Source organism: Calypte anna, chromosome 8 (assembly GCF_003957555.1).
Source record: "Calypte anna isolate BGI_N300 chromosome 8, bCalAnn1_v1.p, whole genome shotgun sequence".
Lineage (NCBI taxonomy): Eukaryota > Metazoa > Chordata > Aves > Apodiformes > Trochilidae > Calypte > Calypte anna.
In genome coordinates, this window is record NC_044254.1 from 8441795 (window position 1) to 8456478 (window position 14684).

Below are 14684 nucleotides of genomic sequence, written 5' to 3' on the forward strand. Positions count from 1 at the left end.
TTCTAAAAAAAGAAAATCATACGATTATTAACAGCATAACACAAAGTTACATACAGATTACTGCAGCAGTCTCTGGAAGCCAGTAACCAAGAGTGTTCTAATGGCAATAAAAAGGTATCATTTATTGGTGGCAATTATGGGAAGCATTGTTTAAACAACAGTTTTATAGTATGTTGTAAAGTTCCATTGAAAAAGGTTAGCATGGTGGACTTAATTCAAATCAGCTTGATCAGAAATTTAAGTAGATTGTGAAATTCTTAAACAGACCTTTACACATATTTATTACTGCAGAAAGTAAGTGTATGTAGGAAAGCAGTTATTCATGTCACAGTCATAATGTAGTTTCCTCCTGTTGTCCATAGGAAAGTATTACAAACATTAATTATTCAAATTGGTAAAGAATGAGGTGGAGTTTAGGGTCAAGAAAAAACCTATGCACTGTAACTTTTCTTTTGTAAATCACTGCATTCTGTAATAGGCTGGATTCCTTCTTCCCCTGATTTACTACTTACAGACATGGTTCTAGTATGATACAGTGTCAGTGTGCTGCTTTTGTCACCTGATTTAAATGAGAATAATAAATTAATTGGTAGCTCCGGTGAGTAGCAGTGGTAGTGAATGGCAAAATCATCACTGATTAAAGTAAAACCGTTTATTTCTCTGTGTCTGATTAGAAACATTATGGTTTGATTTTTCTTAATAATGCTGTTCTTTGGAGATGGTCCTGCATAGTGCTCTGCTTGACCTGACTAGTTGCATTAGCTAATCTAATTTATTTGAAAAACCTGTCTCCTGCATTAAAAGAGTAAATATTATATAAGAAGTAAAAGAAGGGAATCCTTTCAGAAAAGGTTTGAGAGAATGCAAGACAAATTTAGGTTTTCAGGATTGTATCAAGTGTGTTTGGGGTCTTTTTAGTGGACACATATCCACCTGTAAATGCAGCATTTCTCTGCACTCCTGTTCTTGAAAAAGAAGTCAGATCTTGTGGTCCCAGAACATCTCACTCAGAATTACACACCAGAGAAATGGCTTGCAGGACCAAGCCAAATGACAGAAGGCTGACTCTGTAGCCCACTGAAACTGGGGAATATTCCCTGTCAGATTCTGTGGGCTTTCAGCCAGAAGCTGAATGAACATGGAGATTAAACTACTCTCTTGTCTCTAAAGAAAGCACAACCTTGAAAATGAGGCAGAATATATAGGACAGCCATGCCGTGCTGTGCTTTGGATTTCATTTTTCAGAGCTGCTAATCCAAGCACCTGGCACATGCATTAAATTGACTTCAAAATATTTCTTCCTCCTTTGCCCAAATACAGGCCACAAATTACAATACTGGAATTTCCAGAAGCTACTACAGTGTCAGAGACTTTATTCTGTTATTCTGCAATGTCGAACAATTCTTCTGCTCTTCTTACTTGACACAGACTCATCTGGACACATACCTATATACATATCCTTGTCTTGCCTTCAGATAACCAGTACTTTCATATTTATTTAAGTCATTCAACCCTATAGGAAGCAACTCTCCATGCTAACATGTTCTAGCAAAGGCAGTTGTCATGATTTTTCTGCTGATAATTTGCAGTAAAACATTTTTCAGGAGTAGTTTTAATATTGTGAATTTGTGCTTCTGCATGGTTATTTTCTTTTCATAGCTTTGGACCAAAAAAACCTGTAGTGCTTGAAATACCTAAATGTACAGATTATTTTGCCATTTTTTCCCCTGTAATATCTTAAAAAAACCCTATTGCAATTATTGAATTAATGGCTTAAAAGTTACTGTAACCCCTTTACAAATTTATTGTATCATAACAAATGATATAAAATACATTCAGTTATATTTTGAATTAATTTATTAATATTAGGAACAAACAACTTTTTAGTTTCACTTGTTTCTGACCCAAGTGTGCTTCTGTTTTTGGAAGTGGGTTTGTAAGCAAATATCCTTTGAAATTTCTGGTATTTGCTGTTTCTAGGTGTGGAGGGTTAGACAGAAGGTCTACTCTATCTTGAAAAAAAGAGGTTTTTTTCCAGTTTGCCCTCTTTTCAAACTGGACTTTAATAGAGAATAAAAATATTTTCAATAATTACTATAATGATAGAAACTCAAAGTTAGATGTGATTTCCTTTTGCACTTCAGTTACATATTTTAACATAGATTTCTGAGTCTGAACAGATGCACAGTGCCTTGAACCTGTGAGACTTCTGCATAAAGCAAAAAAATAATTAGGGAAAGAGCAAGTTATGGAATGGCTATCAGACTGCAAATACAAGCAGTCACTGGGAGAGTTACAGTGGTTTTCTATTTATCATCCTATGAATCCTTATTTCACCATGGAGGAATTTGGACTTACCTGAGAGTAAATCATCAAGGAGGTTGCTGAAGTCACATGCATTGTAACCCCACAACTGAGAGGAGTAATTTTTTACGAGTAATTATCTGGAAGTAACTAAATGTTGGCCAATATCCTAAAATAAGTAAAATAAAATGTAATATCAAGAAAGCTGAGAACACTAATAACTATTCTATCTTAGAGACTTAAATATAGTCAGACTCAGGATTTCTGTTAAATTAATAGAGGATAATTAACCTTACCAGACAATGCATATTCCATCACAACAAGGAGCCATGCATGTAGCATCAGTAGGAACAGTAAGATAAGTTTAGAAAGCAACCAACTTGGCAGCTTACAGGGGAGTATTTTTGGTTTGCAAAGATATTTGCATAATTACTGCTCTGGCTGCAGCCACAAGTACTGGAAAATACCTCTCATTTTCTTTGATAGCTGTACAGTGGAGTATTTTTTTTACTTTATAATGAAAAGCGGGCTCCAGAAAAGAAAATTAACTGGACAATCTAAAGTGCCTGAGTGGCACTGAGTGCCTTTTATGTACCTGCTGGCACATTGGATATAAAATGCTGCTGCACTGATGCTCTGAATATTAGTTTTCAAGAAGCTACTTCATTCAGCTTTCTTATCTAAATAATCCTTGCTTCTCTTATACAAGTTTACACAGACAAGCTGTAACTACACTTGCTGAAGTGATATCCTACCCCATTTTGTCAAAACTTAATAATCAAACCCTTGGACAGACAATGTTTATTGTGAAGTTGACTGGGAAAAAAAAAGAGTTTAGAGCTGCTGCTGTTCATTACAAGCTATTAGAAATAGTTTATCTGCCCAGGAGTGCTTTCTACATACAGCAGTGTTTGAACTGTCCTGCATGAATCCCTTGCTCCTGCCATTTAACCTGGAGCAGAGAACTAACAGGACACTAAATACACAGTAATCAGTGGTTCAAAACAACAATGGTGAACCACTGCTGTTGTTGTGGATGGACACAGATCAAGAGTCTCTCCAATTCACAGTTTCCCACTAACACAGTAACATTAGAAGGCCGTATAACTTGGAGTACTCAGATCTTTTATAAAAATCATCCAGACCCTGAGATCTCTTTGCTTATTGTCTTGTAACAGCAGAAGAATGCCTGTGTCCTTGAACCTATTCAAACTGACTAAATTCAATGAATTTCCAGAATGAAGTGTTGAATTCTGGTGAAATCTAGAGCTTTTTCAGTAAATATCCTTGATATCCACATTTGTATCTGGCTGAAACAGAAAAATAGAGACCAGAACTGAAAACTGAAGTACTGCATATCGTCAGTGAAAAAACCAATTCTACAGAACTAAGATTCAGTGCAGAACAGTTCTAAAAATGTCCATAGCTTTTTGTTTGTTTCAGCAAAGTAACAGGGAAATATGTGTTAGGAAACATGCATTGCAATAAGTGGTTTCCAAAGGTGTCTCTCTCCCTTCAGCCTCCAAAGAACTTTTCCATTAAATTAAATAACTCTTCATTACAATAACCTCTTAGTTCAAGCTAGCTTAATCCTCCAGTTTCTTTTACTAATTTTTTTCAGTGCCTTTGAACATCTGTGTTTCCTCTGTATCATTTTTTGCCCATGTGAAGCCAACCCACCTTAACTCCTGCCTGTGTTCCCCAAGCAATTTTTATTCCTTTTATTAGTTCTCAGGCCTACCTGGTCTATGTGGGATCTCCCCAGCCCCAGCTGGGCCCACATGCCCTGTCCCAGGACACTGCTGAAGCTCTGGTTTGTTTGTTTGTGTTGTTTTTTGTTGGGTTTTTTTTTTGTGTGTGTGTGTGTGTTGGCTCTGTTCTGTGCCTGGGGTTCCTCTGCCCTCCCTCTTAGCACAGAGTTAAAGAAAAAGCTGAAGCAAGACCCTGGCCGGAGAGGTCCTGGCTGCACTACACAGCACACTGTGATGATAATGGGCACCAGAACCCTGATAAGAAAAAAAAACAACCTAATTTAAGCTCCTCTTTCTACTTCCAAGTTGCATGATCCTGGTTGTGGAAACATTTCTACATGTCTTTAACTTCCTTATCCTGTGTCATTTAGAAATGCCTTTAAATGGATTTTTTTTCACTACTGAACTTAACTGGAGGCATAAACCAATAGAATCAGAGTTTAGTGTATAATTTATACCAACTCTGTTTCCTTCTAAAAGACTAAAGATTATTAGGTATGTTAATAGAGTAATATCAAATATCCATAAAGGTGCTGAAACTTGCCTTGTTTGTTGCCAGTTGCTTATCTCTGCTTAGGAGTTGGCATCAGAACAAACAGATGCTGTTGGATTAATGGTCAAGAGCATAAATGGTCAAAGGATGAAACTATAATTTGAATGTTTTGCAAAGATGTCACCACCATCTATGAAATACACTTTGCACAAATGTTATTATTTTGCTGACTGGCAGGAATGAAAAGGCCTACTTTGGGTACTTCAGGTTACAACAGATGTTATTTCTTCTGTGCTTCCAAATGATGATCCTTAATATCCAGCCCAGTTTTGAGGTAGATATAAGAGAGACAGAGACAGCAATAAAGCATGCTCAGATTTTGGTTTTTACTGCCTATGTATAAATACAAATTACAGGAGTTTTTAGTTTCTATCTTAGCCATGGAGAGCATAAGCAAGAACCAGCCTGAGTGGCTTTTAGGAAGTCATGGAAAAAAAGTTATTTCAAACTCAAGCTAATATTTATTGTGGTTTTTTGATCCTGATTTTCTTTCTTACAAGAAGAAGTGGATTCATGGTCCTTCCATTTAAGTAAAAACATCCAGGCAACCCAAAGTCTGAAGAGGAAAGGAGAACAGAGTTCGATCATATTTTTGCAACTGCACCAGCAACATTTAAAACCCAGCTCCACCCTCTGCAGGCAGCTCCACATGGTCACCTCAGTAGGATAATGGTTTGCCCAGAGCATAAATCCCCTTGTGTGGTGCCTGTGGATTGACTCAGGCTGTAAAATGCAGTGAGAGCAAACACAGTGTAGGGAACACACGGCAGTGTCTGCATCGCTGCTCCCGGGCTCAGTGCTGATGCTGACACGTGTCAGAACACAGGCTGCCATTTCCTCTCTGCCTAATAGGGGACTGTGTCCTAGGGTGGTTCTTCACCTGTAGTGCTAACAGCAGTCCTTTTCTGAGAGGTTTCTTTTCAGATCCCTCAGAGAGCTGTTATTTTTCTCCATCCTGAGTAACACTGTTTGTGTGACTGAGCCGTTACTGATGTCAAAAGGCGTAAGACGAGTATGGCCATACATGACATCATTTTGTAATGTTCTGTCTGCACTGTGCCATCTACAGATGAAATTCAAAATCTGTGGTTTGTGTCCTCTGCAGGCCTAGTCTGACTCTAATCCAAGGTAAACTTGTTCCTCTGTTATTTAATATCAAGCCTGAGAATGCCAATAGGAGACTGAGCAGGTTGATTTCTATGTCTTCCCTGGAAGGAAATGCTAAATGCTGAGCACTTAAGCTCAGAGTATGGTATGCAGTGAACTGAGGAGTTCATGGGATCAGGGCTTTGGAAGATAGAGCTTTCCAGTGTTCAAATTCCTTTGTGGTGAATGTCAGCTAACTGTGACCTTATGCATACCACTGGCACTCCTCTGTCTTAAATCAAGTTAGACAACGATTACACTTAAGCAGTTTTCAAGACAAGCAAACCTCTAGAATCCAGCACAATTTATGTGTCCTGATTTTGTACTACATCTTGTTTAAAAGTCAGATAGGACCATAGGTGAATGTTTACCTGCACACCTAGAACAGATGATTGAAATTAATCAATATTATTTGCAGCAACCCTCAAGTTCAGCAGCCTGTCAAAGAGAGGGCAAGAGGCATTACTCAGGTTTCTGTGTATTGTTCTTCAGAGCCAGGAATGGGGCCTGGAGACCTCTTCCCTGAATGTGGGTATTTCTGTGTTACTGCTACAGTACGTGTATGATCATTAGTTTGACATTAGTGAGAGTGAAATCCAGTATGCAGCACTGGAAAAAAGAATCCAAAGTTTCTTACAAATGCTTTGTACAAAGACAAATGTGACACTTGCATAAGGTTTTTATTACTCTATTATATGATTTGCTCCCTATACACTGGTACTGCAGCATTGTTTTCTAATGGACTTATTTACAGCCACAATGTAGACTTTGTAGTAGATAAGGGTGGCAAGCACCATAATTATATATGAAATCTAATCATATCTCTAAAAGTGTCTTTTTTCAGAGACTTTTTCTATTGTGGCTCTAAATCTTGAAATTATTTTTCTTATTTTATCTTTGCCTGTAACTGTATCACTTCAGTTTTGCCCAAATTCACACTAGAGTTGTAAATGATCAAAATTTGGTATAATTCAACTCAACCCAGCCATAAGAATTCAATCTTTTTTTCTGGAAGCTACTCATACATATATATAAAATGAGTTTGCTAGTGTCATCTGTTTCCCATTATCTGTGCTTTGAGACTTTTATATGGGGAAACATCAAGTAAAACATGTTTATTAGGCACTCTTAAAATACATTAAAAACTTGAGAAAGCATTCAACAAGTAATGCAGTAGGTGAAATGAACTACCTGCACCCAAGGCAACATTTGTAGCCCAGATTAAATGGTGTGTGCCAGTGAGGCTGCAGAGCTTCAGATTTACCCAGCAATGACTGGGTGCTATTCAGCTGTGTGAGAAGGAGTTAATTGTAGCCAAAGATGACAGATTCACTCCAGAGCCTAATACTTGGGGCCTGTGGCTGTCAGCTGCTCTCTCTGAAGGTTTGCTTCCTCCAGAAATCTTTCTGGAGACTCTACTGATCACTATATCTACAAAATGGATGTGCAAACCTGACATCATTCTTGCAAAAATGCTGGTGCACACTGGGAACTGAAATAGTGTTGGCATTGTATGCTTCATGGAATACTAAACCCATTTTTCATTCTAATTCTATGATTTGGGCTTTCTGGAGTAAGTGACTCTTCATGTTGCTGAAATTCCTATATAGTTTCTTGATAATGCAGGTGTTTGGAGCAAGCATAAAGGCTTCATGCTTCTAATAGATGCTTCACAGTCCTATAAATGTGATCAGATTAAATTTTTCTTGTGCTCTGCCAGGAAGATTTCTCATTTAAAAGGCCACTAGAATTTTGGATATGACAAAAAGCCTAGCTTTCTGTACTCCAGTTTTCAGAAATATTTATCTTATATTGGTATGACAAAGATTTCCAGTTGGACAAATTCTAAGAGGCCAAAGTGTAAGCAAATGAAAAATCATACTGGGAAATACAGACAGTTAGAATCATGTACCGTAATCTATACTTAAAAATAATGAATTGAAAATGTACAGCTTGATGTGACATGGTAAAACTTTAGCTGATTATCAGCAGCATTGTATGTACAAGTAAGAATTATTATTTTTAAGAACTTGAGTAAAACTGCTTTAACAAAAATGTGCTACCACACTGGCAAGTAAACTGCTGCTTGCTCCCTGTGGTTTCCTACTTTATATATCCTCCTCTAAAATATGGCCAGAGGCTTTCCTTTGGCTTTCCTTCCTAACAAAACAAATAGTGTTTGGAACTAATTTCTAGCTGATTGGTATCTTTAGAGTTCTCCATTCAGTCACTGGCTACCTATGAGGAAGTATTGGTGATGTCACATAGTCATATATATGTACGTGACACATATATCACATAGAGTAAAGCCTTCTCTGGCTTGTCCTCGTCAGACTGTACAAACCAAATAGCAATAACAAATTTGTCACCAACTTAAAGGATTCAGGGTTGAATTAATTCTGTTTCAAAGAGTCTATTTCTGTAAAGTTCCAGATACATTTCTGTAGGAGCTAAAGCTACTTAATACTTTTTTTTTTCTTTTTCCCCCAACAGCAGAATAGAAAATATATTAATTTTTCATCTAATATCTGGCCAGAATTCTATTTTCATAAAAAACTTTGCTTCACGGTTTTTAGTCTTTCTTGGAGATCAAAATAAGAGGGTGTCTGTCTTCTGTTTTTAAATGAAAATTTAATAGGGAATTGGAGTTGGGGGGAAATAGAGCTTCCATCTCAGTTAGTCTCTAGGCAGTAGGATAACACTACTACTAATTGTGGAGGCATAGGAAGGCTTTCATAGCAGTCATTTCTCATAACTGGGAGCACATCTGAGCACACCACTACCCTTCATTAATACCTTTTTCATCTTTTTATTGCCTGCAGTTCAGCATATTTTGCATTGCTCCATTCGAAGTGATGGACCCACATTGAAGACAATGATCTGCAGCCTTATTTAAAAAAAAAATTAAAAAATCCATTCCTTGTTATCTTGCTGTAAATAAGCAATACAGCACCATTGACTCGAAGGAAAAAATAATCTCCTATTTCTTCACCCATGAGAACTAAGGGCTCTCTGCCACTAGAGGGTGAGACAACTACAAACCAAATCCTTCAGTCTTTGTTATTCCCGTAGAAGTAATATGCAGACAGGACTTTGGTTATTCACCAAATTATATTAGTTTTTGGTTTAGGAGAGAAAGATGCATACCATGAGCACAGAAGAGGTCCTCATATACTATATGGTAACAATCTATAAACTCAAAACAGTGGAACAAAACTCACTATCTAGGCAATAGATCTTTGGGTCTTGGTTCAAAAAATAAGTTGTGATCTTGATCCAAATACTGAATCAAACTGTTCTGCCTCAAGAATGAATTACTGACCTAAAATGTCTCCCATTTAGTAAAAAAATCTGAAAAAAGCTCTAGCTCTCTGCTTGCCTTTGATCTATACCATCTATACTGAAGATTTTCTTAGTTTCTTTCCCATAGTCAATTTTTCTAGTATTTCTTTCATTTCACTACAAGATAGTCTGAAGCAGTTGCCCTCTTACATCTTTCAAAAATGTGAGTTAATTATTTGGTTTAATTTAGTATGGCTATGCATCTTTTCCTGGCAGAAAACACTCATTCCTATTAACATGTCTAATGCTTCTTAACTAAACATTGTACAAATAAGTCAGGTTTTGATGCTTGAACAGTTTCTTAGAGGATCCTTTTCTCTGAAGACTTCCTTAACTCAGAAAGAAAATGTGCCATTCACATACAAAAAGATGCTCTTTAAATCACAGATTTAACAAATCAATATGCATATTTCTTCAGGAACAGCATTTCCTGATTTAAAACAAAAATCAAGTCTCATAGGGTACTGCAACATCAAGAATTTTTTTTGTTGTTTTGGGTTTCTCTGTTCTTATAAAGCTCTCTGGAGAATTCTGCGTTTAAATATGTTTTGACAAGGCCTGCTGCCTTGTTACTCTGTTGTTGCTTCAATAGTCTGAAGGTACAAATTTGATTTCCCTTTTTTTCCTGAAGAAAGACTTTGATATTGAGTTTTTAAAAAATGCTACAAAAAGCATTTATGGGGTCAGGAGAAACAAAAGAAGAGGTAAAAAGAGAAGAAAATATTAAGTACCATAGAAGAAAATAGAGATTCTGTTCTGAAAATAGAGGCTGTTCTAAACAATCAGCTGGGAGACTTCACAAACTTATTCAACTTATTTTAAATGAAGGACAATTGTGGCAAGAATTAGAATGAAATTTTGAGCTTCTAAGCCATTAGAAAAGGGTACCATACATCTTTGTTTAAGGAATTAGAATTTCATGCAAAAGAATAACGAGCATTTTGTTAGAAGCTCTTTTAACAGCACTTAGATTTCAGGAAAATTAACTGTTGAGTTTGAAGTTATATGTAGGATTTTGCATTTTCTGCCTGAGAACTTTCCATATCTGGGCTTAGCCACATGCACAGATTTTGTTGGCTACATACTCAAAGCTTAATATCAGTCCTTACTGAACCTTGCTGAAATAACCAGGATTTAAGAACACAGTAAGCTAATGATTCATAGAAGCTTGCTCTGCTGTTTGTTACTTATTGTTCTTGTATAAGATTTGCATAAGTTCAGAGAAACTATAGAATGATTTCCCCCTTTTAACGAAAAGGTGTTATTAGAGCAATTAATGTTTGTTATTCCTTTATTGGTTTTTTTTAAGACTTTAACTGAAAGAAAACAAATGATGACATTATCTCATGCTGACATTAAAAATCTCTGGCCCCTTTCTGTGCTCTCTTTTCTTCCAGTGTCCTAAATACCATAGAAGTAATAGAGCGTTTACAGTTGGAGGCAATGGTTGCTTTCTTCATTTCAGAAAAGATTTTGAACTCTATCAAGTAATTTTAACCCTAAAACCTATCCAAAAGCTTTACTAAGAGGTACAAGTGAAATCAAGCAGAACAATCAGCTATAATATTGTTTTGCTCCTCTGAATATCACATGGAAAGTAGGAAGTGCCAAAAGCATTTCTCATTACAACAGTAGCTTAGTTAGCACAGTTCCTTATTCTATGTGGTCTTTAGCATCTTTCTGCTTAGTGATTTCTATAGGATTTGCTGCTATTCAGACACTTAGCAGGACTACATCTCAAACCAGTTTTTTTCTGGACGATAGCTGTTATAGTTGATAAAACTAAAAATCTGTGCAACCTCTGTCCCTTTTGGGGCAACAGTGTCAGCTGTTCCTAAGGCTTAGAGGCAGACGTGATGCTAAATTACATGGCTAAACTTATTATAAAATTCACTCACATTCACTATCAGTCTCAAACTCCTCTTAGCAGAAAGACTCTTTCAGATGAGATGCAAGAGCCATTATTTGATTTGAAGGAAAACTTGAGGTAAAAAGCCAGGTTCCATGTTTTGGTTTCTATGTCATTGCTGCTCCCAGGATGTGCTCCCAGGACACACCTGATCCACTGCTGCACTGCTCACATGTGACTACTTATACCTGAATAGACTTGTTCCATTACTTTTAAGAGATGGAGGGGATTTGAGGCTATGGTAGAGGGAGTGATCTCCCCAAGCCTGGGCCTGACTGTGAATAATCACCTTTTCACTGTGGTTTGGTCAATGGAACCATAAGCTTCTGTATTTTTCCCAGCTTTCTTCAGACTAGAAGCTAAAGTAAAGCTATTTATGCTTTCTTGTAGTGCTTTTGCAGGCTAGCTAAGAGAGGAAACAACTATTTATGTACCATTTCCCTTTCACTCAATGTCTTCCACAATGCAGAGAAGTTCCTCAGGCTCTCTTGCAACCCAAGAACTTGTTGCTTTGGTGCCACTTCACTGCTGTAGGATTTGGGGAACATTTCTTGCCCTGTTTCAGCTCCTTCTCTTCTCTCTGAAGGGCTTGGCTGTCAACTTTAGCTGATCTGACATCCCTTCCTTCTGAAACATGAGTGGGAATGGCAGGTAGCAGCACAGTGCTTCTCTCTTGCTTATTTCAAATGTGGCTGAAAATTCTGTTTTGCAAACAGCACCTTCAGACAGGCTATCACAGGACTGACCATGCAACCAGAAAAAACCCAAAAAACCAAAAAAACCCAACCATCCATTTGCTGAGACCTTGAAAATAAGGCTAACTTTATTATATTTGTTATGGGAATGAAGAGTGGCAGAACAGTGCTGTCTGTTGTGTGACAAACAGGGAAAGGAGCAAAGCCCACACATGGCAGCTGTGTCTGGCACTGGAGAAGGAAAACCAATTTTTTGACTGGGGTAGTGCCAGAGAGCAACTCTGAAAATAATTGGTTTGTTTTAATACTCTAACACGTAACCAAATCAATTGTTTGCAAGTCTATTGCAGTACATAGAGAAGGAAAGGTTTTTCCAGATGTTTTTAATGTGGTCTTTTTGTGCAAATCTTGACAGCAGTTCCATCTGTGTAAAAGTATTATATGAATATTTTTCAGTTTAGAAAACCTGGCAGGTTAATGTGTTGAAGCTTCCTGAAAGAAGGCATCTACACACACATTGATTCATTGCACGTAAGTAGTTCTGTGTTACAAAATATACTCTTTCTTTATGCTGCATACAGATTGAGAATTATAAATAATATTATTGGTAGATTGTAAGATCTGGGATAGGTATCTTCTTTTCCATAACTCCTAAAAATTGGGAAAGCCTAAACATAGCAAGGATAAAACAATAACTCTATTAGTTGACTTAATTTTCATCTATGATTCATTCCACTTGGTAACAGTATTCTACCAAATATGGGAGTATTTGAGTTTCTGTTTGGAGGGAAATATCAACTGAGACAAATTGCCATTTAAATAACATCAAATGTTTTAAAGCAGTAAACAGCTGGCAATCAAATGTGTCAATAAAGAAAGATTTTTTTTGAGCATACATTTCAAAGCCATGAAAATTGAGATTTTTTTTTTTTTGGAAGTATCTTCCCTTATATTAACTCTTTCAAAGGAATGGAGAAGTAAAGAGATTTAATTTAGAATATAATATGTGAAATATCTCAAAATAACAGTATTACTTTCAGCTTTCTGCTGTGGCCTACTGATATCAAAATGAATGACAGAGGCATCATATAAGATTCTGCCAGATGAATGAAAGATACAACAAAAAAAGTGGCAGGTAGAAATGGTTAATTTTAAAAAGTAATGGTAAGAAGGAGCAAACTGATACAGCATAAGCATGTAGGGAAAATAAGAAATCTTGAGGTAGTTGTAATGGAATCACTATTTAATACCTGGAAATCACAGCTTTGGTTAGGAATGATTTCCTGCATTTGGGTGTCCTGGAATCCTGTTTTGGAAGGTGTAGACAGGGGTCATGGAAGACATAACTGAGTAGAACAAACTGGGAAGAAATAGTAGTAGAGCAATCACCACTCTTAACTGCTGTGAAGTGTGCCCTGAATCTGTCAGCAGCATTTCTGTTTTTGCTTTTCAGAAGAAAAAGTATAGCAAAATAGATCAAACCTAACACTTTTTGTTTGGGTCCCCATCATTTGGTAGAGGAAATGACACTCATTTTATGTGAATTTTTTTGTTATTTTAAATTTTTTTTATGTCTATCCCTTTCTCTTTCCTCTCAATTCTGTTTTATTCATTAATTGCAATTGTCAGTTTCTGTTCCAAGCTTCTTAAACCAGATTATCACCTTGTCATTACAATAGTCTCTCCCAGTTATCGCCACCTTTTTACAGGGCTTGATTTCATAACCTTTTGATCTGCTTTAGGACTTCATTACCTGTACTTTATAACTGAACTATAATTAGTTTTCCTTATGAAAAAAATTCAGTCTTATTTTCATGCTCCTGAAAATTTTGAATTTAAATAGCCTACACATTCTCTGACCCCTATTTACATCTCAACTTACAAACACTGAGCTGACTGTAGTATTTTCAGATTTCAAAATGAGACTTATAAAGGTTTATATAGGAGTGTATAAAGATATATACAGGACTGAGTCATACAAGATTGCAAGTAGAAATTTCAAAGAAGCAGAAAATTTAAATGAAGAATCCCAGTTTAAAAAAAAAAAAAATCTAAAAAATGTTGCTAGTTAGAGCAATAAAAAAGTAAGTCTATGAAGACATGAAGGTGATAGGAGCAAGACTGGAACAGTTTAAAAAGTCATGTCCTATGGTGGGTTCAGATGGCTGAGGGGTGACCACACATGGTCAGACTTGCTGTCTGAATTGCTTCTTGACCATAAAATGCTGTGGAAGTTCTCCTTGCCTTTCTCCTCTTTCTCCTTTACTGCAGATGATTTTTTCTTAGACTGAAAAGAGTTTTCAGAGGTACTGGATAGATGAAAGATCTTCAATAAATCACATAAATGCACTCATTACATCACCATTGTTCCTACCATATTAACATCAGTTTTACAGTGAGCTCATAATAGAGGAATTAATGAAAAGAAAATTTTATTTTTAAGCTTTAACTATTAAGGGTGAATGATTAAGGGTGAATTTGATTTAGAAAACTGGCGTTCAAGTTTCAATAAAATATTTTCATGACTAAAGAACATCATAGGTTGAACACAACTTTGAACCTGACACAGCACACTTAAATCTTTATGTCAGCAATTGTAAATTGTAGGATAAGGTTTTTTTTTAAGAAAAATACCACTGGAATCCACAGAAGGTGAAGAAACAATTAGACAAAGAGAAACCATATTAGCAACTCCAGGAAATGGCTTTTGAAATATAATTATACCCAAAGGGAATAGGCACATTCATTGGTACCTTATGCTTTATAAAGCCCTGGGAGTTAACCATGAGATAATAGGTGTGTTACCTGTCATGGCTTATTGCTTAATTATTATGTCTATTTGATATGAATTGGATTTACACACAAACAATATTGAGTCTTGAATTCTCTTGAATTTGGGAAAAAAAATTGTATCTTCAATTCTCTAGTACAAGTCTGGTTAGACTACTGGTTACTAGCTGGTGACTAAGGTAGTGTGATATGTC